Raw genomic sequence first — 26,733 nt, 5'->3', positions numbered from 1 at the left:
AGGGTGCACGTGTATTTTAGAAAAGAAATCCATGCACGTAGGCTGCTAAAGGTATTTAAAATACCTTAAAACAAGGAAACACCCATAGACAATGTAGTAGCTTGGCATTTTCACTGAAAAGCTGGGGACCCAGTTCCACAGTGGAACAGATTAGAAGACCTAGATATAAACCTACACACCTGAAACCATCTGACACTTGAAAAAAATCAACAAAAATAAGAGAAAGGACTCCCTATCAGTAAGTGGTGCTGGGATAAGTGGCTAGCTAGATGTAGAAGAAATAACACTGGGCCTGGGCCCCTATGTCTCACCATGTACAGAAAGCAACTCAAAATGAATCAAAGATTGAAATGCAAAACCCTGGGCTGGGCGCAGCAGTTCATACCTGGAATCCAAGCACTTGGGAGTCAAAACGGGCAGATGACTTGAAGTCGGGAGTTCAAGACCAGCCTGGCTGACACGGTGAAACCCCGTCTCTAATAAAAAAAAAAAAGTTAGCCGGGCATGGTGGTGCGTACCTGTACGCCCAGCTATTCAGGAGACTGAGGCAGAAGAATCACTTGAACCCAGAAGGGGGCAGTGGGCCGAGATCGCTCCATTGCATTCCAGCCTGTATGACAGAGTGAGACGCGGTCCCTAAATAAATACATAAACACATAAAAATGCAAGACCTGAAATGAAAAAATCCTGCACGAGAATCTAGCAAATACCCTTCTTGACGGAGGCTTTGGCAAAGCATTTATATGTCAAGCCCCCAAAAGCAATGGCAACAAAAGCAATCCTGATCAGTGGGACCTAATGCTCAAAAGAGCTGCTGTACAAGAAACAACGACAGAGTCAGCACACAGCCTATAGAATGAGGGAACATATTCCCCAACTATGCATCTGAAAAACGTCTAATATCCAGGATTTACCGTAAAGAGCTTAAACAAATAAAATCAGGAAAAAAAAAAACTCATAAATAGGCAAGGGACATGAACACACACTAAAAGGAGGTGTACCAGTAACCAATTAGAATAAAAACATGCTCGATCTCACTGATCATCAGAGAAATGCAAATCAGAAACATACTGAGATACCATCTCACACTGGTCAGAATGGCAATTATGACACACAGTCCACAACAACAGAGGCTGGTGGGGCAGATGAGCAAAGAAATGCAGGTCCACTGTTGGGGGAAATGCAAACTAGTTCAGACTCCCTGGAGAGCAGTGTGGACATTTCTCAAAGAACCTAAAAGAGAACTACCACCCAACGCTGCAAACCCACTCCTGAGGATCTACCCGAAGGAAAATCCTTCCATCCAAAACACGCATGCACTCGTATGTTCATGGCAGTACTACTCACAATGGTGAAGACATGGAATCAGCCTTGGTGCCCATCAGCAGTGGATCAGAGAAAGGAAATGTGGTACATACACACCACGGAACACTACACAGCCATAAAAAACAAATCCATGCCCTTACCAGAAACCTGGACAGAGCTGTAGGCCATTATGAACAAAAGGCAAGAACAGAAAACCAAAATTTTCAAAACAGCTACAAAGGTCAGTTGTGAATATTCTCTCCACAGAGAAATCATAAGTCTGGAGCTCACAGAGATGCCAGACACTGCGACTTCATTATGATGCTACGTTTACATAGATCAAAATGTCCCTTGTACCCGCTGGTTATACACACATACTCTACCGCAATGAAATTGCTATCTCATTTTGGTAACATTCATTGTCACCAGAATGAGATGACATCTGAGTGTGGTTTTGATTGACTTCTCATGAGGATCAGTAAGTTGATTCAGAATATTTTACCTGTGCATCCATCTCAGGTCTTCAGGTCCTTTGCCCAGTCTTACATGTCACATTGAAACAAGTTCACAATAACTTGGCAAACAACGCTAACCACAAGCAAAATGTAAATCAAAACCACACTTAGACACCATCTTATTTTTTGTAACAAAAAAAAGACAAAAGAACATTGAAAGAAAGGCAAATGCTGGTGAAAGAGACATTCTTTTCCACAGTCCGTGAGAAGGTTAACTAGCACACACACTACAGAAACCACTTGGAGGTTCCTCCAAACCTTGAAAGACTCCAACTACCATTTCAACCAGCAATTCTACTACTGGAAATACACTCAAAGCCATTGAAATCAGGACACCAAAGATAGATCTACCCACCCATGTGGATTCCAGTACTGTTCCCAAGAGCCAGTGTAAGCATCAACCTACCTGCTTATCCACAGACGAAGGGAGAAAGAAGCTGCTCCACATGTACACACCGGGATACTCTTCACACAGAAAACCACAATGACATCACATCGTGGGGAACCACACGGTTGCACCTGGAGAACATGAGGGTAAATTAAATGAGCAAAGGGGGAGAGAAACAAACCTTGAGTCATCTCACACATGCAAAATCTGAGAAACTCTATCTCAAAGACCTGGCGAGCACAATATTGGTTTCCAGGGATTGGGAGAAAAGAGGGGTAATGAGCAGGGATTGTAAAAGGGTATAAAGTTACATATAAATGAGAGGAGGAAAACTCTGTTGTTTTATTCCAGTGCAGGGTGACCAGGGTTAACGGTATCGGCACATCACTTTCAAAGCAGCTTGACAGGAGAATACTGAAGGTTCTCACCATAAAGGAATAAACAATGGGAAAAGGTAACAGAAACACTAAGTACCCTGATTTCATCATTCCACAATGTATGCATGGACCAAAACGCCCCACTCTATCCTCTCATTGTATTGTTCCTTTACTATACAACACATGTGTTGAAAGAAATAGAAATACGCGAAAAATACAAAAAACTAGCTGGGCGCGGTGGCGGGCGCCTGTAGTCCCAGCTACTCGGGAGGCTGAGGCAGGAGAATGGCGTAAACCCGGGAGGCGGAGCTTGCAGTGAGCTGAGATCCGGCCACTGCACTCCAGCCTGGGTGACAGAGCAAGACTCCGTCTCAAAAAAAAAAAAAAAAAAAGAAATAGAAATACGCGCTGCTAATATTTATGTGGGACCATGAAGTGCCCTGAGTTTCATCCTCAGCAATCCTGAGACATCCAGGCTATGTCGGATACATTACTCCCTGATTTCAAATTTCAGGGAAAAGCCAGGGACCCACTTCCACACAGAGCAGTAGAACGCAAGAGAGGACCAAGAAGTAAAACCACACACTGAAAACTATCTGATCTAACATAGAATCCACACATGTAAGCAAAAGGAGAAGGACACCCTATTCAATCAATGGTGTTGAAATAAGCAGCTAGCCATGTGCAGAAGAGTAACACTGGGCCCCTACCTCACACCAGACACAAAGAGGAACTCAAGATGAATGAAAGATTTAAATGTAAAAACTCAAACTATTAAAATCTTATAAGAAAACTTGTAAAATATCCTTTTCCACATAGGCTTTGGCAAAGCATTTAGATGGCTAAGTCCTGAAAAGCAACGGCAACAAAAACAAAAATTGACAAGTCAGACTTAACACCTGAAAGAGCTGCTGCACAGCAAGAGAGACTACGCAGAGTAAACAGACAGCGCACAGAATGGGAGAACACGTTCCCAAACTGTGCCTCTGACCAACGTCTAACATGCAGAATCTACAAGGCCCTTCAACAAGTCAACCAGAGGAATAAACAGAAAAAGAATATCCCATTAATAAACGGGCCAGGGATGTGAACACACACTCCTCAAAAGTCAATAAGCAACCAACAAATAGGAAAACATGCTAAAACTCACTCATTACCAGAGAGCTGCCAATCAAAAGCATGACGAGATGCCATCCCACACAGGTCACAATGGTGAGGACCACGCAGGCAAAGAACACACGCTGGCGAGGCAGTCAAGGAAAGGAAACGCTGGTACACTTTTGCAGGGGATAAAAATCAGTACAGACACCGTTGAAAGTAGATCGGGGATTTCTCAAAGAGCTGAAAACAGAACTACACTCTCACCCAGTAAGCCCACTCCTGTGCATCTACCCAAAGGAAAATCAATCCATCTATCTGAAAGACACAGGCACTCGTATGTTCATGGCAGTGTTATTCACAATGTCAAAGACATGGAATCAACCTAGCCATCAACAGTGGATGAGATGCTGGCACAGTGGCTCACACCTGTAATTCTAGCACTTTGGGAGGCCAAGGCAGGTGGATGGCTTGAGTCCAGAATTCGAGACCAGCCTGAGCAAAATGATGAAATCCCATCTCTACAATAATAAAAAAATTAGCTGGATGTGGTGGCGGGCACCTGTAGTCCTATCTAATCTAGAGGCTGAGGTGGGAAGATCACCTGAGCCCAGAAGATGGAAACTGCAGGCCACTGTCATAAGTGAACTAAGGCCCAAATAGAAAACCAAATGCCACATGTTCTCACTTGTAAGTGGGAGCTAAACTTTGAATGGACTTAAATATAAAGAAGAGAACAACAGACACCTGGAATGACCACCAGAACAATAAAAAAAAACTAGGGAGGGGGAGCGTGTGCTGAAGACCCACCCTGTGGACCCTCTGCTCACTGCCTATGTTATGGGGTTGCTGGCACCCCAAGACTCAGCGTCATACAATCAACAGATGTAACTAACTTGATTATGTATGCTTTAAACTATAATAATGAGAGCAGAAAGCATTAAAAGAAAAATCCAAGGTTAGGGCACTGTGGCTCATGCCTCTAATCCCAGCACTTTGGGAGGCCAAGATGGGCAGATCACAAGGTCAAGAGTTCACAAGCACCCTGGCCAATATGGTGAAACCTCATCTCTACTAAAAATACAAAAACTAGCCTGGCATGGTGGCGGGTGCCTGTAGTCCCAGCTACTTAGGAGGCTGAGGCAAGAGAATCGCTTGAACCCGGGAGGCACAGGTTGCAGTGAGCCAAGATCGCACCACTGCACTCCAGCCTGGGCCACAGAGCAAGACTCTGTCTCAAAAAAAAAAAAAAAAAAAAAAAAGAAAAGAAAAAGAAAAATCCAAGGTTAGAAGCAAAGAAAATAATAAGTGAAAATAGCATCTGCAGTTATTCAAACAATCCACGACTGTCACAAACACAGAACGAGGACCTAAGGGACAGAATGAGATAGCCAGATACTCAACCCAACATGATATGTAGGGAACACATTTTTCAAAACCCCAAACAGACACAGTGGCAAAGGGAGAGTCTGGTTCAATCAATGATTTTATCTACAGGCAAAACACTGAAATAGGACCCCTACATTTCACAATACACTAAATCAACACAAAATGAATTAAAGACCTAAACTCAATCTTGAAACTGTAAAAGTCCTATAAGAAAACATAGAGTGGGCATATATTTAGGAAACCTGTGTCTTTGCACACATGCTGCAAAAGGTAAAAAAGCCTCATAACATTAAAAAAAAAAAAAAGTGGCCGGGCAAGGTGGCTCAGGCCTGTAATCCCAGTACTTTGGGAGGCCAAGGCAAGGCGGATCACCTGAGGTCAGGAGTTTGAGACCAGCCTGGCCAATATGGTGAAACCCCGTCTCTACTAAAAGTACAAAAATTAGCCAGGCATGGTAGCAGCCGCCTAGAATCCCAGATACTTGGGAAGCTGAGGCAGAAGAATCGCTTGAACCCAGGAGGCAGAGGTTGCAGTGAGCCGAGATCGTGCCATTGCACTCCAGCCTGAGAGACAAGAGCACAACTTCATCTCAGAAAAAAAAAGGCTGGGAGCAGTGGCTCATGCCTGTAATCCCAGCACTTTGGGAGGCCAAAGCAGGCGGATCACGAGGACAGGAGATCGAGACCATCCTGGCTAACATGGTGAAACTCTGTCTCTACTAAAAATACAAAAAAAAAAAAAAAAAAAAAAAAAAAAAAAAGGTAGGGAAACTACACCCACAGACAATGCAAGGCTTGGCTGTGTGTGTGCGTGTTTGTGTGTGTTTTGTATAAGTAGGGTGTTGAACACAAAAATCACTGCTAACATATGAAACTATAACCATGAGAGATTAGGGATACTTTACAACTTCTACAGGGAAAGGAAAACAATGAAACAAACAAAAAAAGGCATCCTAAAGACTGGGAGAATACACAAATATAAACTCAAAATACATTAAACCCTAAACACAAGACCCAAAAGCATAAAACTGCTACAGGAAAACACAGAGTTGCCGGGCGCGGTGGCTCAAGCCTGTAATCCCAGCACTTTGGGAGGCCGAGACGGGCGGATCACGAGGTCAGGAGATCGAGACCATCCTGGCTAACACAATGAAACCCCGTCTCCACTAAAAATACAAAAAAAATTAGCCGGGCGTGGTGGCGGGCGCCTGTAGTCCCAGCTACTCGGGAGGCTGAGGCAGGAGAATGGCGGGAACCCGGGAGGCGGAGCTTGCAGTGAGCCGAGATCGCGCCACTGCACTCCAGCCTGGGCGACAGAGCGAGACTCCGCCTCAAAAAAAAAAAAAAAAAAGGAAAACACAGAGTGAGCTTAAGTTTTGGAAAACCTGAATCTAACCTGGCAGGTTGTAAAAGAAAACAATAGGAAAAAATAAAAACAGAAAAAAAACCACTTCCAATAATAGAAGTCAAAAATTCTAGTTTTTTGTTATTGACCTTACCTTACAAAAATAATCACTGCTGACTGGGGACTGTGGCTCACACCTGTAATTCCAGCATCTTGGGAGGCCAAGGTGGGTAGATCACTTGAGGTCAGGAGCATGGTGAAACTGTGTCTCCACTAAAAATACAAAAATTAGCCAGGAGTGGTGGCGCACACCTGTAGTCCCAGCTACTCAGGAAGCTGAGACAAAGAATCGCTTGAACCCGGAAGGTGGAGGTTGCAGTGAGCCAAGACTGTGCCACCCCACTCCAGCCTGGGCAACAGAGCAAAACTCCCCCCCAAAAAAGGAAAAATAAAAATAAAAAATTACCACTAACTAAAATAATAATCAAGAAATAAAGACACAGAAAACCTGAAGAAATTCTGCACAGTAAAGAAAACAACGCACCAACCAACACTCAGAAGACATTCTTCAAACAGAAAGGACATTACAATAAATCCTGCATCTAAAAGCAGTTGTTATCTGACATTTGGAAGAAACTAACACCCTACTGAGAAACAAAACACCCAAAACCAAGTAACCCAGCCAAAACTGGGCAACAAACCTGAACAGACGTTACTGAAGAGACAATATGCAATTCACTAACAGGTTAAAAAAAAAAAAAAAGAAAGATGGTTCTCAACATTGCTAATCATCTCTAAACTGTAAATGAAAATCACACTCAGATACAAACTCACTCTAATTCAGACAAAAAAAAGAAACCAATTATTTCAAACAAATACCCCAGGGGGAGCTGCATACACAGATACTCTTATACACTGTTGGGAGAAATCACTGTTACCATAGGCACTACAAAACCTCTCGGAGCTTCCCAAACAATCACAAAGCTAGCTACCGTTTCATCTAGCAATTCCAACAGCGTGTATGTGCATGCATGGTGAAACTGTGTCTCTACTAAAAATATAAAATACTTAGGGACAGTGAAATTACTATATGGAAGCCATAGCTGCCTTCCCAGGTTGAAGGAAGCACTACTCACAATAGCCAAGATATGCAATCAACCTACCCATCCATCAACTGACGAAGAGATGAAGTAGCATCGGCATACAGACACAATGAAATGCGCCCCATGAACAAAAACTGATGACATAACATTATTTGCGGCAACACGGATGGACCTGGAAGACATTATATCCAATGGAATCAGCCATGCAGAGAAAGACAAACACTGCATCATCTCACCCAAGTGGAAGCTAAAAAAGAATTATCTAAGTGAAATGAAGGTACAGTGGTGGTTATCAGAGGCTGTGGGAAGGAGAGGGCATGGGCTGGCAATGGTAATGGGTACCAAGTTGCACTTCCAGGGCAGGAACCAATGCTGGTGATCTACTCCACAGGGGGGTGACTACAAGTAACAATATGGTAGCCTGTTTTTCAATAGAGCTAGAAAGGAGCAGAACACTGAAGGTTCACACTACAAACAAATGAAAACTAGACATGGAAATAGACATGCAAAACATGCAGCTCTCATCATTCCTCAAGGATATACATGTAGGAAAATAACCTGCTGTACTCCCTAATTTTGGACATGTATTACAAACTTAATTTTAAAACTATAAATGAACAATGCTAAAATTCATAGAACCATGGAAGACCCTGAAAATCCAAAAGCAATTCCCAGAAATAGGAACTCATTTGAAGGCTTCACCCTCCTCGATGTCAAATTACACTGAAGAGCTATACTTATTCAAGCTCAAGGAACTGGCATAAAAAGAGAAACATACGCCATTGGACAGTATTAGGCATCCAAGCAACAAAAATACATGTACTTATAGTCAACAGATTTCTAAAAAGAACCCCGAATAAAATGGGAAATGACTAGTTCATTCTGTCAATGGCTTTGAGGAAATGGGAAATCCACACACAAAAGAATTAAATAAAACCTTGTTTTCCATGACACACAGAAATCCATGCAAAATCACTTCCACAAACAAACACAAGACCTGCAAGCTTAAAATTTCTTTGAGAAAACTGAAGGTGAGCATTAGCTTAGCGAAACCTGAACCTATCATCACGGGTGGCTAAGAGAAAGGAAGATTAAGAAAATCAAAAAAATATACTCACTGCCAAGGGAAAGAAACAGAAATTAGTATTTCTCTTGAGTAAACACAAAACCACTGCCAACAAAAGAAACATGTAACAGACCAAAAATGAAGAGCTTCTTCACTGGAATAGAAAGAAAAAAAAGCAAGTGAAACAGCAGGCATAGTACACACTGGAAGAAACTGGTAAGTAATTACATATCAGAGGGAGGTTTGTATTGAACATTTACCAGAAACTAACACTACTATCAATGAAAACACACACAACCAATGAAAATTGGGCAAGGAACCTGAGTAACACAGCAAAAACTCAGCAGGAAACCTGCGTAGTCACTTTGGATAAGTACACATGAAATGAGTTAACAGGTACAAGAGCCGAGTGCAGGGGCTCACGCCTGGATTCCAAGTACATTGAGAGGCTGAGTAAGGCAGATCACCTGAAGTCAGGGATTCGAGACTAGCCTGGCCAACGTAGTGAAACCCCATCTCTACTAAAAATACAAAAATTACCCGGGTATGGGGGCACACACCTCTACTCCCAGCTACTCAGGAGGCTGAGGAGGGAGAATCACTTGAACACAGGAGATGGAGGTTGCAGTGAGCTGAGATGGTGCCATTGCACTTCAGCTTGGGCAACAAGAGAGAAACTGTCTCCACAAAACAAAAACAAAAAACCAGGTAAAAGAATGGGTTTCTCAACATCACTGTTTGAGATCAACTCATTTCAAACATGTAAATGAAAACCACACTCAGGCACCATCTCAATCCAACTGATATGAATATTGCCAAAAAGAAAGACTGTGTTTGAAATAAGGCAAAGGCTGGTGAGGAGGCAAAGAAAGGGATAATCTTACACACTACTGGGTGGAACTTTAATTAGGATGTGATCTAGGAAAAACACTGGAAGGTCCCTGAACAAATTAAACATGTGCCTAACATGTAATGTCATCATCCCACCCATGGTTATCCATGGAAAGCAAATGAAATTCATATGCTGGAGACAAAGCTTCCTTCTCTTCTTTCTTGACACACTACTGACAATAGCCAAAAGATGGAATCAACCTACCTGTCCATCCACAGATGAAGGGATGAAGAATCTTCAGGACACAGGCACAATGGAATATTTTTCAGCCATCAAAATTCAGGGCATTTTCTCTTTCCCGCAACACGGCTGCACCTGCAAGATATGTTCAATCAAATCAGAAAGGCAGAGAAAAGAGAAGGATCAACCCTGCACGTTCTCACTCATGTGGGAGCTGAAAAATTTTACTCACTGAAGGTGGAAATACAGTAGTGGTCACCACAGGCTGGGTAGAGGAGAGGACACAGGCAAGGATTGGCAATAGGTATGCAGAGAGTTAAAGGAGAAGAATACATTCTGGTATTCTACTCCACAGCAGGGAGACTGTGTGTAACAATACGGTTGTGTCTTTCTCAAAATAGCTACCAAGGAGGAGATACCGATGTTCACACCTCCAAGATATAAGACCTATACATGGTCACAGGCACAAGAAACTTCTTGATTCTATCCTTATGCAAGATATACAAGTATCAAAATGTCCCATTCACTGCTAATTCTGGACATGTGGTATGAACCACACGTTTTACAAAACGTTAACTATACACAGCTAAAAATTCACACGGAACCACCAAAGACCCTGAATATGCAAAGCAATCCTAGGAAATACAAACTAGTTTGGAGGCCTCACACTCTTCATCTTCAAATTACAGGTAAAAACTCTACTTATCCAAAGACTACGTCAGTGGCATAAAAAGAAACCATGCACCTATGGACATAACAGTACCTAAACGTATGTCTGTATGCAGTCAACACATTTTTCTCAAAAGAACGCCTACAAGATGCAATGAGGTTGGGTGCTGTGGCTCACAAATTAAAACCTAAACACGTGACCCCAAAGCATCAAATGCCTACAGGAAAACAGAGTGAGCTTAAATTTCAAAAAACCTAAATCAATGTTAAATAGTGAGAAAAACAACAGAAGGAAAACACTTCCAATAATAGAAGTCAAAAATTCTTGTTTTTATTATTGACTATATCTTACAAGAATAATTACTGTGAACTAAAATAATAATCAACCAGTAAAAAAAAAAAAACCTGAAGAAATACTGCACAGTAAAGAAAACAATGCACCAACCAACACTCAGAAGGCATTCTTCAGATAGAAAGGACATTACAAGGAATCAAGTATCTGAAAGGGATTATCTGACATTCAGAAGAAACTAACACGCCACTGAGGAACAAAACAAAACCAAGGAACCCAGCCAAAACTGGACAACAAACCTGAACAGACATCACTGAAAAGACAATGTGCAATTCACTAACATATAAAAAAGGTGGTTCTCAACATTACTAGTCATCTCTAAACTGTAACTGAAAATCACACTCAGGTACAGACTCACTCTAATTTGAAAAAAAGAAACCAATTATTTCAAACAAATTCCCCAGAGGGAGGTGCATACAAAGATACTCTCATGCACTATTGGGAGAAATCACTGTTACTATAGGCACTACGAAAACCTCTTGGAGCTTCCCAAACAATCAAAAAGAAAACTACCATTTCATCTGGCAATTCCAGCAGTGGGTATATACTTAGGGACAGTGAAATCACTGCATGGAAGGAAGCCATAGCTGCCTTCCCAGGTTGACCGAAGCATTACACACAATAGCCAAGATAGGCAATCAACCTACCTGTCCATCAACTGATGAAGGGATGAAGGAACTTCAGCATACAGACACAACAAAATACACCCCATCAACAAACATTGATGACATAACATCCTTTGTGGCAACACGGATAAACCTGGAAGACATTATATTTAGTGGAATCAGACAGGCAGAGAAAGACAAACACTGCATCATCTCACCCATGAGGAGACTAAAAAAGAATTATCTAATTGAAAGTGAAAGTACAATAGTGGTTATCAGACGCTGGGGAGAGGGGAGGGCATGGGCTGGCATTGGTAATAGGTACCAAGTTGCATTTCCAGGGGAGGAATTAATGCTGGTGATCTACTCCACAGGAAGGTGACTACAAGTAACAATATGGTAGGATCTCTTTCAACAGAGCTAGAAAGGAGAGGAACACTGAAGGTTCACACCACAAATAAATAAAAACTAGACATGGGAATAGATATGCAAAACACCCTGACTTCATCATTCCTCAAAGTACGCAAGTAAACAAAATCCCACTGTACCCCCTAATTTTGGACATGTATGACAAACCCAATTTTAAAACTGTAAATGAACAATGACAAAATTCACAGAGAACCATGGAAGACCCGGAAAATCCAAAGCACTTCCCAGAAATAGAAACTCACTTGAATGCCTCATGCTCCCCAATGTCAAACGACATCGAAAAGCTATACTTACTGAGGCAGCAAGGAACTGGCATAAAAATAAGAAACATATGCCACTGGACAATATCAGGCAGCCAACAGACAAATCTGAATGTACTTACAGTCAATAGATTTCTCAAAAGGCTGGGCATGGTGGCTCACGCCTGTAATCCCAACATTTTGGGAAGCCACAGCAGGCTGACCACTTGAGGTCAGGAGTTTGAGACCAGTCTGGCCAACATGGTGAAGCCCCGTCTCTAATAAAATAAAAATACAAAAATTAGCCAGCATGGTGGTGTGTGCCTATAATCCCAGCTACTCAGGGGCTAAGGCGGGAGAATTGCTTGGATCCTGGGGATGGAGGTTGCAGTGAGCTGAGATCACACCACTTCCACTTCACTCTAGCCTGGGCAAAAGAGCAAAACTCCATCTCAAAAAAAAAAAAAAAAAAAAAAAAAAAAAAAAAAATCCCAGACAAATAAACTGGGAAACAGCTAGTCCATTCTGTAAATGATTTTGAAAAAACTGGAAACTCACAAAACATGGAAACCTCAAGTTTATCCTTTATCCTTATGTAAGGTACACTAGTACCGCAATGTCCCCATTGTACCCCTAATTCTGGACATGCAGTATGAACCAAACTTGTCATGAAATGTAACTACGCACAAGTAAAAATTCACATGGAACTACCATAGACTCCAAATATGCAAAGCAATCCTAGGAAATACAACCTCGTTTGGAGGCCTCACACTGTTCAATTTCAAATTACATGGAAAAGATCTACTCATCCAAAGACTATGGTAAAGACGTAACAGTGAAACCATGCGGACATAACAGACCCTAAACGTATGCCTGTATGGAGTCAACACGTTTTTCAAAAGAATGCCTGGAAGACCCAATGAGGAGTGGGATGTCTGTTCAATTAATGAATCTGAAAATACTGGATATTCACATGAAAAAGGACGAAATAGGACCCTTATATTACACAATACACAAATACCAACTCGAAATAAATGAAAACCTAAACACAAGACCCAAAAGCATAAAACTTCTACAGGAAAACACAGAGTGAGTGGAAGTTCAGGGCAACTTAATCTATGCTCATAGGTTGCAAAAACAAAAAGTAGTTAGGAAATACATGGAAAATACACTCAAAATCAATGAAATGCATCAAAAGTGTGATTTTCTTTCTGGCCTGACCCAAAATCGTTGCTAACAAAAGGAAAACTCAACATGTGAAAAAGAAAACTTAAGAACTACGGCATGGTAAAGGAAGCAGTGAACCAATCAACAATGAGAAGGCATTCTTCATATAGGGAGGGCATGATGAGGAATCATTTATCTGAAAGAGATTGTTACATGGTATGCATGAGAAACTAATGCTACTAAGAAGTGAAACATGCAAAACCAAGTAACCCAGCCAAAGCTGGACAATGCACCTGAAGAGACATGTCTCAAAAGTCCCAGCTACTGGATAAGCTGAGGTGGGAGAATCACCTGAGCCACAGGAGGTCATGGATGCAGTGAGCCAAGATCGCACCACTGAACTCCAGCTTGAGCAACCAGAGCCAGACACTATCTCTAAATAAATAAATAAATAAGTAAAATAAAAGAGAAGAAATAACTATGCAGTAAAAGACAAACCACATCGACTCACCCAGGAGCAACCTAAAAAACTTTATCTCTTAGAACTGGTAAGCACAACTGTTTTACCACAGTTTAGGGTTCAAAGGTGGGGCACGGTCAGGGATTGGAAATGGGTACAAAGTTACATATTCCATGAAAGGAATGAAACCTGTAGTTCTATTCCACAGCAGCAGAGTCACTAGGTTTAACATTATTAGAGTGTAGTTTTCAAGAAAACTAGAAAAGAGGATTCTGAATGTCTTCACCTCAAAGGAATAATAACTCTGTGAGGCAAGAGAGATGTTAAACACCCTGATTTCATCATTACACAATGTACGCACGGACCAAAGTGTCTCATTCTACTCTCTGGTAGTACACTTTTACCATAGGGTAAATTTTTTTTTTTTTTTTTGAGACGGAGTCTCGCTCTGTCGCCCAGGCTGGAGTGCAGTGGCCGGATCTCAGCTCACTGCAAGCTCCGCCTCCCGGGTTTATGCCATTCTCCTGCCTCAGCCTCCCGAGTAGCTGGGACTACAGGCGCCCGCCACCTCGCCCGGCTAGTTTTTTGTATTTTTTAGTAGAGACGGGGTTTCACGGTTTCACCGTGTTAGCCAGGATGGTCTCGATCTCCTGACCTCGTGATCCACCCGTCTCGGCCTCCCAAAGTGCTGGGATTACAGGCTTGAGCCACCGCGCCCGGCCTAGGGTAAATTTTTGTAAAGAAATTTAAGGAAACAGGCTCAGCATGGTGGCTCACGCCTGCAATCTCAGCACTTTTGGAGGCTGAGGCAGCCACATAGCTTGAGGCCAACAGTTCGAGACCAGCCTGGCCAACATGGTAAAACCCCATCTCTACTAAATATATAAAAATTAGCTGGGCGTCTTGGCACACGCCTGTAATCCCAGGTACTTGGGAGGCTGAGGCAGGAGAATCACTTGAACCCGGGAGGCGGAGGTTGCAGTGAGCCAAGATCACGCCACTGCATTCTAGTCTGGGCAACAAAGCGAAACACTGTCTCATAAAATAAAAAAATAAAAATAAATTTAAAAAAAAAAAGAAGATGATGTTCAAGTGACCAACCGACATGAAAAAATGCACAATGTCACTAATCATCAGTGAAATGCAACTCCCAAACACAATGAGATACCATCTCACGCTGGTCAGAATGGGCATTTTTCCAAAGTCAAAACAACATGCTGGGAGGCAGCAAAGGAAAGGGAACGCTGCTACACTCTTGGTCAACGTGAAAACTAGTTCACACCGTAGAAACCAGTTTAGAGATTCTCAAAAAACTTAAAACAGAACTACGATCAAACCCAGCAATTCCACTACACTTGGTATCTACCCAAAAAACAATAAATCCTTCTTCAAAAAGACACATGTTCTTCTGCATTCATTGCCGTGCCGTTCACAAGAACAAAGACGTGGAAGCATCCTAGGTGACCAGCAACAGCGGATTTGACATTTTTTTTTTAATGTGGTGCATACACACCATAAAATACTACGCAGCCATAAAAAGAACACACAATTGGCCGGGCGCGGTGGCTCAAGCCTGTAATCCCAGCAATTTGGGAGGCCGAGACGGGCGGATCACAAGGTCAGGAGATCGAGACCATCCTGGCTAACATGGTGAAACCCCGTCTCTACTAAAAATACAAAAAACTAGCCGGGCAAGGTGGCGGGCGCCTGTAGTCCCAGCTACTCCGGAGGCTGAGGCAGGAGAATGGCGTGAACCCGGGAGGCGGAGCTTCCAGTGAGCTGAGACCCGGCCACTGCACTCCAGCCTGGGCGACAGAGCGAGACTCCATCTCAAAAAAAAAAAAAGAACACACAATCATGTCCTAAGCAGCATGGATAGACATGGGGATTATTATGTTCAGCAAACCAACGCAAGAACAGAAAACCAAATACTCCATGTTCTCACTTATGAGTGGGAGCTAAACAGTGAATACATTCAAACATAAAGATGGAAACAATAGACACCGGGGACTATCAGATGAAAAAACGAGGCAGAAAGGGGGTGCAGGCGGAAGAACCACCTCATTGGCACTTTGTTCACTGCCTGGGTGACGGGGTCAGAGGCCACAAGCCTCCATGTCATCAAATGTTCACATGTAACTAACCTGCAATTTAATCAAAATAAGTCGATTATATATATATTTTAAAACAGGTTGCCCCAGTCACAGTGGCTCCTGCCTGTAATCATGGCACTTTGGAAGGCTGAGGCAGGCAGATCATTTGAGCCCGGGAGCTCGAGAGAAGTATGGGCAATATGGCAAAATCTACCTCTACAAAAAGTACAAAAAAATTAGTGGGGCATGGTGGTGCGCACCTATAGTCCCAGCTACTTGGGAAGTTGATGAGGGAAGACTTCAGCCCCAGAGGTCAAGGCTGCAATAAGCCAAGATTGCAGTGCTGAACTCCAGCCTGGGTGACAGAGCGATAACCTGTCTCAAACAAACAAACAAAAAAAAGGATTAGGATATATTGCAGACAGATAGGTAGATACATGGATGATAGATAAAACAAAACCTACAGTCATCCAAGCAATCACTGACTGGCATAAACATAGAAAGACAACCGAATGGACAAAATGAGGGAGCCAAGTAATCAACCCAAAATTATATTTAGGGCAGACATTTTTCAGAAGCACACCAAAGGCACAACAGTTGAGAAAACTGGGTAGTCATGTGCACGAGATTGAACTAGCACCCCTATGTTGCCCAATACACAAAAATCTATGAAAAATAAAACAGTTAAATTCAATCCTGAAAGCAAAACACTCCAAGGAGAAAACATGGGATAAGCATATATTTGGGGGAAACTTGACCCTGTGCACACAGGTTGCAAAAAGAAAAAAGAAAAAGAGAAGGAAAAATGAGGGGATAAATACTTGTAGACAATAAAATGGCCTAACAATCTCTTTTTCTGGATGGGATACTGAAATCACTGCCAACAAATGCAAATATAAACAAGAGAGACTAAGTACAACATTAGAGCCTCTGCACAGGAGAGAACAAATGAACCCAAAGAGAAAGTATCCTAGGCATTCTAGACCAGGCATGGTGGCTCACAAGGTCAGGAGTTTGAGGCCAGCCTGGCCAACACAGTGAAACCCTGTCTCTAGTGAAAATACAAAAATTAGTTGGGCATGGTTGTGCATGCCTGTAATCCCAGCTACTCAACAGGCTGAGGCCAGATAATTGCTTGAACCCGGGAGGCAGAGGTGGCAGTGAGCTGAGATCACGCCACTGCACTCTAGCCTAGCGACAGAGGGAGACTCTGTCTCAAAAAAAAAAAAAAGTGGGCAGGCGCAGTGGCTCACACCTGTAATCCCAGCACTTCTGGAGGCCGAGGTGGGCGAATCACAAGGTCAGGAGATCTAGACCATCCTGCCCAACATGATGAAACCCCGTCTCTACTAAAATACCAAAAAAAAAAAAAAAAAAAAATTAGCCAGTCACGGTGGTGCACACCTGTAGTCCCAGTTACTCAGGAGGCTGAGGCAGGGGAATCGCTCGAACCCCAGAGATGGAGGTTGCAGTGAGCCAAGATCATGCCACTGCACTCCAGCCTGACGACAGAGCAACAATCTGTCCAAAAAAAAAAAAAAAGGAAAAACAAGCGTAAATACACAATGCTAATATTAACATGGAACCACAAACAGCCCTGAACATCTAAGGAATCCTGAGAAATACAAACTAAGTTGGAAGACTCACAATTACTGACATCAAATTGCATTGCAAAGCTGTAGGTAGCCAATATTCCAATCTACATGGTCCTGTGATGTGCCACTGTGCTCCAGCTTGGGTGAGAGTGACCTGTCTCAAAAAAGAAAAAGATTGTGAGAAAATAGGAGGGAACCATAGAAGTGATAACTGGTTGTTATCAAACATGTACACAGAAAAAAATATATCAAATAGCATTAAAAAATACATATCCAAACTAAAACTGGGCAAAAAACCTGAATAGACATCACTGCAAAAATGACATAAAATGCACAAACACGTAAGAGAAAAGGTCCTCAACATTATTATTCATCAGAAAAGAATGTACTCCAAAACCACATTCAGATACCATCCCACACCTACTGGAATACATGTTACTGAAAATATCTTAAGAATGCTGGTGTGGCCGGGCGCGGTGGCTCAAGCCTGTAATCCCAGCACTTTGGGAGGCCGAGACGGGCGGATCACGAGGTCAGGAGATCGAGACCATCCTGGCGAACACGGTGAAACCCCGTCTCTACTAAAAAAATACAAAAAACTAGCCGGGCGAGGTATCGGGCGCCTGTAGTCCCAGCTACACAGGAGGCTGAGGCAGGAGAATGGCGTAAACCCGGGAGGCGGAGCTTGCAGTGAGCTGAGATCCGGCCACTGCGCTCCAGCCCGGGGGAAATCTTATACACTATTGCTGTAAAGATAAATTAGGATATACACTATGGAAAAAAGTTGTAGGCCAAGCGCGGTGGCCCACGCCTGTAATCCCAGCACTTTGGGAGGCTGAGGCAGGCAGACCACCAGGTCAGGAGATCAAGACCATCCTCGTTAACACAGTGAAACCCCGTCTCTACTAAAAATACAAAAAATTAGCCAAGCGTGGTGGCATGCACCCGTAGTCCCAGCTACCAGGAGGCTGAGGCAGGAAAATCGCTTCAACCCAGGAGGCAGCCTTTGCAGTGAGATGAGATCGCGCCACTGTACTCCAGCCTGGATGACAGAGTGAGACTGTCTCAAAAAAAAAAAAGAAAAGAAAAGAAAAGAAAAAAAGTGGTAGATTCCTCAAAAAACTGAAAATGCAACTACCGTATGACCCAGCAATCCCACTACTGGGTACACCTTCAAAGCAAATGAAAACAGTATCAGAGATCACAAAGCCTCAATGGGGATAGGAGATTTTTTCATTAAATGGTTTCAAGAAAACTGATGTTTCTATGAAAAAGAAGGAAATAGGGCCCTTCTGGTATACAATACACAAAAATCAACTCAAAATGGACTGAAGACCTGAACACAAGACCTGAAATTATACATTAACATCAAACGTCTGTAAGAAAAAAGGGGGTGGGGGACCTGGTGGAGCACTCAGTTTTGGGGCAACCTGCATCTAGGCTCACAGTTTGGAAACGGGAAAAGAAAAAACGGGGAAAAAAAAGCAGAGGGGTAAAACCTCGTCAAGAATGGAATGGCTTGTGAATATATTTATTTTTTAAATTGGGAAAGCGAATCACAGGTAACAAAAGCAAAAACAACCATGTGGGGCTACATCCAACTGGAAAGCTTCTGTACAGAAAGAAAACAGTGAACCAAATGAAAACCTATCCTACAAATGGGGAGAAAGTTTGGGGGAAGCATGTATCTCCTAAGGGACTGTTACAAAAATACGCAATGCCTTCACAGTGCCCAACAGCAATAACAACAAGATCATCAACCCCAAACTGGGCAGGGACCCAGCACAGACATTTCTGCACAGGAGACATAACACTGAGCAGCATGGACAGAACCAGGTCCTCAGCATCACCGTCATCATGGGCAAGTCCCCGTCAGGCTCGCACCCGGGTGTCCGTTCCCCCGGTCAGGTGGTCGTGTCCGGATGGACAGGAGGGGACACAGGCTTCTTTGGGGGCGGGGGATTGGTGATGTGCCCCGATGGCGGGAAGGCAAATTTAAAAATTCATCAAATCCTGGAGGCCGCTGGGATCTTTTTTCCTCCGTCTGAGGCCTGGCCAGGAGGCAGCCAAACACCCAGGCCTGGTCCCAACTCCCACCTGGGCCGGGCTTCCCCTTCCTCCTGGGGCTTTCCTCTCTCCCCATCTATATGGGACAGGTTCCCTCAGAAAAAGTCCTCAAACCCCAAAAATACCACAGTCCGCTACACTTGCCACCCTCAAAAGTCCTCAGGGAACAAAATTAATGGTAAAATAAATACTAAAATACTATGAGAGAAAGAGGAAAACTAGTGAGAAGGTGAGCATAAAGAGAAAGTTCCAGGAAACAAGCTTCTGTAGTCACCGTATAGAAAAAAGTGTCCTGGAAACGCTGAGCGCACGCAGCTCCCACCTAAGCAGTCAGGGCCACAGACAGCAGCAGTTTCCTCCCCAAGACGAGTCTCCAAGTCATCCCCACGCCGCCGCAGTGCGCCCTCAAGCGGGTCCGGAAGGAACGGGAGCCATTCTCCATCTTTCCATTATGGACGCCACGCCACGCACGCCACGAAGCCTCTGCGGTGAGAACACGCATGCGCATCATGTGGCGCAGAAAAGGCAGTTTCAGCGCCCCCTGCCAGTCACAGTGCACAGTGCAGGATGATCCACCTCATGGTCCGCATCAGCCTAGTCTGTTTAGCAAGGGTAAGGGCGTGTTGTTCGACACCAGGGAGCAGGAACTCCCCAATCTATGTATGTGGACCTCCCCCCGTGAAGTTCTTATTTTCTTTTTGTTTGGGCAGGGTCTCACTCTGTGGCCCAGGATGAAGTGCACTGGTGCAATCACGGTTCACTGCAGCCTCAACCTCCTGGGTGGGAGGTTGTAAGGTGGCAGGGCAGGCAGGGCTGGGGCTGCTGAGAGGCTGGGAGGAGGGGGCTGTCAGGGAGGGAAAGGGGGATGGGGCCGGCAGAGAGGGCACTTAGTCCCATCACCGTCGCCTTAACAGGGCCGGTCAGAGAATGGCTGTGGGGCTCAGTGCAGGAAGCAAATATGGAGCCCTTTGTTCAAAAATGATTAAGGATTTTTTTTTTTCTTCTTTTAGACGGAGTCTCACTCTGTCTCCCAGGCTGGAGTGCAGTGGCGTGATCTCAGCTCACTGCAAGCTCCACCTCCTGGGTTCAATGGATTCTCCTGCCTCAGCCTCCTGAGTAGCTGAGACCACAGGCAAATGCCACCACACCCAGCTAATTTTTGTATTTTTAGTAGAGACGGAGTTTCACCATGTTGGCCAGGTTGGTCTCGAACTCCTGACCTCAAGTGATCCACCCACCTTGGCCTCCCAAAATGCTGGGATTACAGGCGTGAGCCACCATGCCTGACCAAAAATGATTGAGGATTTTAAGGCAGCCCCCACAGAGCATTAAACAAGTCCCTAGAGCTGGCCCCGTCCCTGAAGTCTCCAGGCCCATCTGTCTTGGGAATGCACAGATTCCAGGGGCCCAAACCCACCCTTCACCACTCTCTTCCCCTCCCAGCACCACAGGGGCCCTCCTGGCCCCTGGGACCTCCCAAGGAGCAGGCTCTCTGTCCAGGATGGAGATGGGGACCCTCCTCACTGCCCTGTGCCCCTCATGGGCTGGACACGCCCACCACCCAGGAAGGAAGGCATAAAGGGCTGGGCACCGCCCTTGTGGAACCAGAGGCTTGGCGGCCCTAGATGGTTCTGGCTGAACCCGCCTTCGGAGGGCTGAGATGAGCCAGCCGGCCGCAGTTACTCAGCTGACGCCCCCTCCCTGCAGGGCCTGGGGTAAGGAGCTTCCCAGACTGCCCACCTAGCCCCCACCGCACTTCCATCGTCTCCAGACATGTGCAGCAAGGGAAGAAACAGGAAGCAGGAGCTCTCCCAGCCGACCCCCTAGCACCCTTCCCCGGAGCCTCACCTACAGGAGGACGGACACCTCAGACCCTCCCCTGCACCCAGTGCTGTAGGGAGAAACCTCAGGCCTGGGCCTGGGATGAGTGCCCTCGCCAGCCTGGGATCAGGAGACAGGCTCTCCCTGGCTCAGCACCTGAGTGTCCACTCACAGGACACTCACCTGCAGAGGTGCCCTGAGCGCCATTGTGGGTTAAGGGAATTTCTCCCCTCTGGAAACAGTCCCTGAGAAGCTGAAGGTCTTGAGGGCCTCTCACCAAATGTCTCTGGGAGGTGGGAAGACATCAAATGTGGGTGTGGCTTCCCTGGAACAGCTGTGTGTGGGGACTCAGAAGCCAAGTCCCCCAGCGCACGCTTCTAACACCTTCAGTAAGGGCCACCCCTCTGGAGCCACAGGTGGCTGCCAACACCCTGTGGTTCCCAGCAGGCACCACCCAGGCAAGAGAGAGAACAGGCCGGGGAACAATGGACTGGCCTGGCCCCAAGTGCTGGGCAGATCAGAGACCAGATGGCCTAAGCTCATGCCCTGGGGCCAGCTCTGACTCCCTGCAAGTGTGGCAAGAGTCCCTTTTGGACACCTTGAGAAGCTGCAGCTGGGAGAGGACCACCCACCTGTCTGGACATCCAGCCCAGATGGCAGGGCCCAAGTGACCAATCCCAGGCCACAGCCCTTACCGCCCACCCTGGCTGCAAGGGCTCCCAGAAGCCACCATGGGCCTGGCTTGGCCTTGCCTGTCCACATCTGAGCTTCAGTTTCCTCATCTGCTCAAGAAGGGGAGCAGATTGATTAGACTATGCAAACTCTGAGTGGCAGGATTAGGTGTGACTGGGAGAGTCAAGGCTCCCCAGTGTGGTGGCATCTCTGGAGCCCGGGGATGGACCCTGTCTCCCTTCTGGGCCCCCAGCTGGGTTTGAGTACCTCCTCTCCCCTCCCTCCTTCCTCCCTCCGGAGGGGTCCCCTGCAGAGCTGCCTCAGCCCCAGGGCTCAGCCTGTGTCTGACCCAAACAGCTCCCGCATCCCCGGGAGGATGAGTTGGGAGCACCTCCTTCCTGCAGGAAGATGAGGGCTAGAGATGGAGGTCAATGTCAGGGCCACAGAGGCTAGACTCCTGCCTGGAGCTTAAACAGCCCTGCCTTACCCACCCTGTGCATCCCGTCCTCTGCTGCAGCCCCGCCTGGCACGCCCTGCATGCAGGGTGGGGGTGGGACCCAGGGTCTGAGCTTTGGCTTCTGGACATACAGCTTATCGCTTGCCAAATGTCCTGCAGCTGGAGGCTCCAGCCTCCTCACCCTCCCACAGGGTTCCAGGGCCAAGGTCCGGCCCCCTGCTCTGTCCCAGGCCTGCTGGCCAGGAATGTGCTAATGGGGCAGGTTGGGCCCTGCTTGTCCATGCAAGCACTTGTGGACTTTGAAAGGGGACTAGGTGGGGAAGGGCAGGGCAGGGCAGGGTGGGGCAGTGCACAGAGTGCAGGGCAAGTGGGGCCAGGCTGGCGGGGAGTGAGCCTGTCTGGCTACCTTGCCTCGGAGCCACTACACTGCTCGCTGCAGACACAGACTGCACCATGAAGCCAGCCCTCCTGCCCTGGGCCCTGCTGCTGCTGGCGACAGCCCCCGGCCTGGGCCTGGACCCGCAGCAGGTATGCTTCCCTGCCCTTCTGTGCCCCCATCTGTCTGTCCATCTGGCTGCAGCCAGGCCTGGGCAGATGCCCCTCTGGGCTCAGCCTCTGTCCATCTGTCAGGCCATCTGTGGCTGTGCTAGGGGTGGTGGGAAGAAATTCTGAGGGTCCATGTCGTGGGGCAGTCCATGGGGATGGGAGATCTGAGCCAGACCCATCCTAAACCCGCTGGGAGCTAGGAGGGAGGCGGGGGAGACCAGCAGAGGCCTCAGCCTGCGTCCCCAGTCCTGACAGGGCGGGATCGCGGAGGCGGAGCCAGGATTGTGGGTCCTCATCAGGGTGGGGCTGAATCCGGGAAAGTCTAGGGGAAGCCCCGAACTCTGGAACCAGGACACTGGCCACAGGCCACCCCCCACCCCACTTCCCATTCACCCTCCTGCCACTTATCTCACTTGCAAGCATCTCTCGGCCTCCTTCCCCGACCCCTGTGCGCCACCACATCCTTGGCCAGTACATATTTATTGTTGCTCTTAGGTGTCAGGCACTGCATTTAGTGGAGTGGGGCCAGCAGGGTGGCTCAGGCCCAGGCCTGGCCCTCGACTGGCCTCTTTTGACAGGGGACAGGGAAGGGCCAGGGACGTACGATTCCGTCCTGGGTGCAGGTACCTGCCCCAGTCCCTCCCTGCAACCCTTCCTTCATGCCAGCCCCTGGAAATATGGCCCTGCCACAGGTCTCATGGCCCATAGGAGATGCTTTGGGTCCGGCGTCTACAGTCCCTCGTGGTGTGCACCCCCACTTCCCTTTCCTCACTGCTGGGACCCCTGCTTGAAATGTCCTTCCTCTCCCCAAAAAGGAGGGGAGCTGCCCTGGCGTTCTGCCCTGAGGGCAGGGTTCTCTTTGGGGTCTCCACTGTAGTCCCTGGGAGAGTGAGAAGGGTCAAGTTCAGACCCTGCACCATTCCCTACCAGGCCTCGAATGGGACTCTTGGCAGCCATGTCCCCCCGCCAATCCAGGCAAGCAAGAGGGGTTCTGCAGGCTTCAGGGCCCCCAGAAGGTGCGCTGTCCCCAGACACCCTGGGGAGCCAAGAGAGGTCGAGGGCTCCGGCTACTGTGGCCCTCTGAGGACTCCCACCTGTGGGATAGAGGACTTGGTGGCTGAAGGACAGTCATGCCCAGGGGGCTTCTCCTGACCCTGCAGGGCTGAGCAAATGCAGCCTTTTGCCTCTTCTCACTGCAAAGGATATTTTATGGGCTACAAATAAACAGCCGCATGAAGAGATGCGTAGGGTGAGATCTGGAAGGGTCCCAAGCACAAGAGCTTCTATCCCCATGGAGTTTCCTCCCGGCACATGGATGAGTTCTTGTTCACCTTCCTGTCAGGCTGCGCGTGGTCAGCTGTCCCGAAGCTCCCCTAACCTTGTCCTCTTGGGCCTTTTATGGAGACTTCATTGGATTGACATGGTTAAAGGATGGACAACCATGTGGAAATGCCATTAGACAAAAAGGGTGTGATCTAATACTAAGAGACGGGGTGGGGAGACCCCGCAAGGCCTGTCCAGACTCTTTTTGGCCTCTCTGTGCAGCATCTGTTCCTCCAGGGTATAGGGCAGGAGCTTTCTCTGGGGTGAGGTCTTATGACCCACACTCAGATTAGGGTCCGGCCTTGGGCAGGTGAAAGGGGGGCAGGAGAAGTTTCAAGAGAGAGATTCTGTCCCCCGAGTCCTGCTTCTGAGGCCTAAAGTGCCCCAACATTATAACAAAAGACTATCACAAGGACTGTAGGAGTTATGAGCCAGGGACCATGGATGAAAGCTCAAGTTTAAGTCCGCTGTGGTCCTGTCAGCTGGCAGGTGAGCTCTCTCCCCTTCCTCTTCAGGACAACTCCAAGCTCTGTATGAGCAGAGGGATGAGGCTCCAGTTAGTAGCCATCAGAATATTTCATCTGGGCTGGGTGTGGTGGCTCACACTTGTAATCATAGCAGTTTGGGAGGACAAGGTGGGCGGATCATGAGGTCAGGAGTTCAAGACCAGCCTGGCCAACACAGTGAAACCCCATCTCTACTAAATATATAAAAATTAGCTGGGCGTGGTGGCGGGTCTCTGTAATCCCAGCTACTTGGGAGGCTGAGGCAGGAGAATCGCCTGAACTCGGGAGGTGGAGGTTACGGTGAGCCAAGATTATGCCAGTGCACTCCAGCCCATGCAACAGAGCTAGACTCCATCTCAAAAAAAAAAAAAAAAAAAAAAAAAAAAAAGAGAAGAAGAAGAATATTTTATCTGTCCTTCAAAGCCTGTCTGCTCCTAGAACCCTGGGTTACGGAGAACAGCAGTCTTATCATGCAGCTTATACGGAGAGTGTTTTCTTCTTGCTCCTATGAAATAATAATTTTTTTTTTTTTAGATTAAGTCACCATTGCCAGGCTGGAGTGCAGTGGCTTGATCTCACTGTGACCTCCAGCTCCCAGGTTCAAGTGACTCTCTTGCCTCAGCCTCCCAAGTAACTGGGATTACAGGCGCATACCACCATGTTCAGCTGATTTTTTTTGTTTTCAGTAGACACAGGCTTTTGCTATGTTGGCCAGTCTGGTCTCGAACTTCTGACCTCAAGTGATCTGCCTGCCTTGGCCTCCTAAAGTGCTGGGATTACAGACATGAGCCACCACACCCAGCCTGAAATAATTATTTTCTCAGGAAAAAAACACAAAAAATAGTATAACCCTTCTCCCAGATCTAACACATGTTAACACTTAACTGTATTTGTTTCAGAATTGAAAAAATGAATTCATTGCATCTATAATGTTTTCTTAGCTCACCAGAGGCCAGTCCCAGGGATTTGTCTTTTCTGTAGCTCTCAGACCACATTCTTTGCCCTCAGCGTGCTACCTGCCAGCCTCTTGGAGAGAGCAGTGTGGGACTGGAAGGCAAGAGTGTGGTACTACCTCCTGCTCTGATGCCAGTCCCCAGCCCCTGCCCCTCTATCACCATCCCCTCTGTGAAATGCAGTGGCTGTTGGCCAAGTGCAGTGGCTCAGCATGTAATCCTAGCACTTTGGGAGGCTGAGGTGGGTGGATCACCTGAGGTCAGGAGTTCAAGACCAGCCTGGCCAACATGGTGAAACCCTGTCTCTACTAAAAATATAGAAACTTAGCCAGGCGTTGTGGTTCAAGCCTATAGTCCCAGCTATTCGGGAGGCTGAGACACAAGAATCGCCTGATCCTGGGAGGTGGAGACTGCAGTGAGCCAAGATCACGCCACTACACTCCAGCCTGGGCAACAGAGCGGGACTCCATCTCAAAAAATAAGGCGGTTGGGGGGGCCGGGGAAGGCAGGCAGCAGAAATGTGATGGCCAGGGTGATGTTGGACCAGGTAACCCTTCAGAACCCTTCTAACTGGTGTCCTAGGCCCTGGCTACTCTGTGCTATGAGCATTCACTGACCACGCTGACCTGGCCTCCTGTTTTCTCTTCTTCCCTTTCAGTGGCTGCAAGAGGAAGAGGACGTGGAATGGGACGTGGAAACATCTTTCAAAAGCGAAGATAATTTTCTCCGTTGAACAGACCTTTGCCCTTTTTTCTTTCAGGTTATCTGAGTTCACTGGGGTGGGTGCTTGTGTATATGTCCTAGGTATCTTTTGACATCTTTCTCTTTAGATCAGGGGAAATGTTGAAGCTAAATAAATCTGGGGGATTTTTTGTTCTGTTTTGTTTTGTTTTTTTCCTTTGAGAAAATAAGGACTTTGTATTCATTTGGAGTTTGCTTTGGCTAAATTTTGACTCCCTGGGGGGTGTCCTGGGAGAATGCCAGTACTTTGAAATAGCACAGCTATTGATGAGAGTTTAAGCCGCTGTTCCTGGCCAGTTGCAGGTTAAGCCCCAGAAGAGTTCACCTTGGAGAAACTCCGAGAACACACAGATTGTGTCTCTTTCATCTTCAGACACCGGC

General features: G+C 46.5%; 1 long non-coding RNA gene across 1 annotated transcript; it reads left to right on the top strand.

Annotated features, from left to right (window-relative positions):
• Positions 1 to 22,673: 22,673 nt before the first annotated feature.
• On the top strand, positions 22,674 to 26,488 carry LOC123567264 (uncharacterized). The gene is made up of 2 exons (XR_006690176.2): positions 22,674 to 22,811; positions 26,270 to 26,488. It is a non-coding gene; the product is annotated as an uncharacterized lncRNA (long non-coding RNA).
• Positions 26,489 to 26,733: the final 245 nt, after the last annotated feature.

Source organism: Macaca fascicularis, chromosome 10 (genome assembly GCF_037993035.2).
Source record: "Macaca fascicularis isolate 582-1 chromosome 10, T2T-MFA8v1.1".
Lineage (NCBI taxonomy): Eukaryota > Metazoa > Chordata > Mammalia > Primates > Cercopithecidae > Macaca > Macaca fascicularis.
The sequence above is the reverse complement of the archived record's forward strand: the minus strand, read 5'-3'. Positions and strand labels throughout refer to the sequence as shown.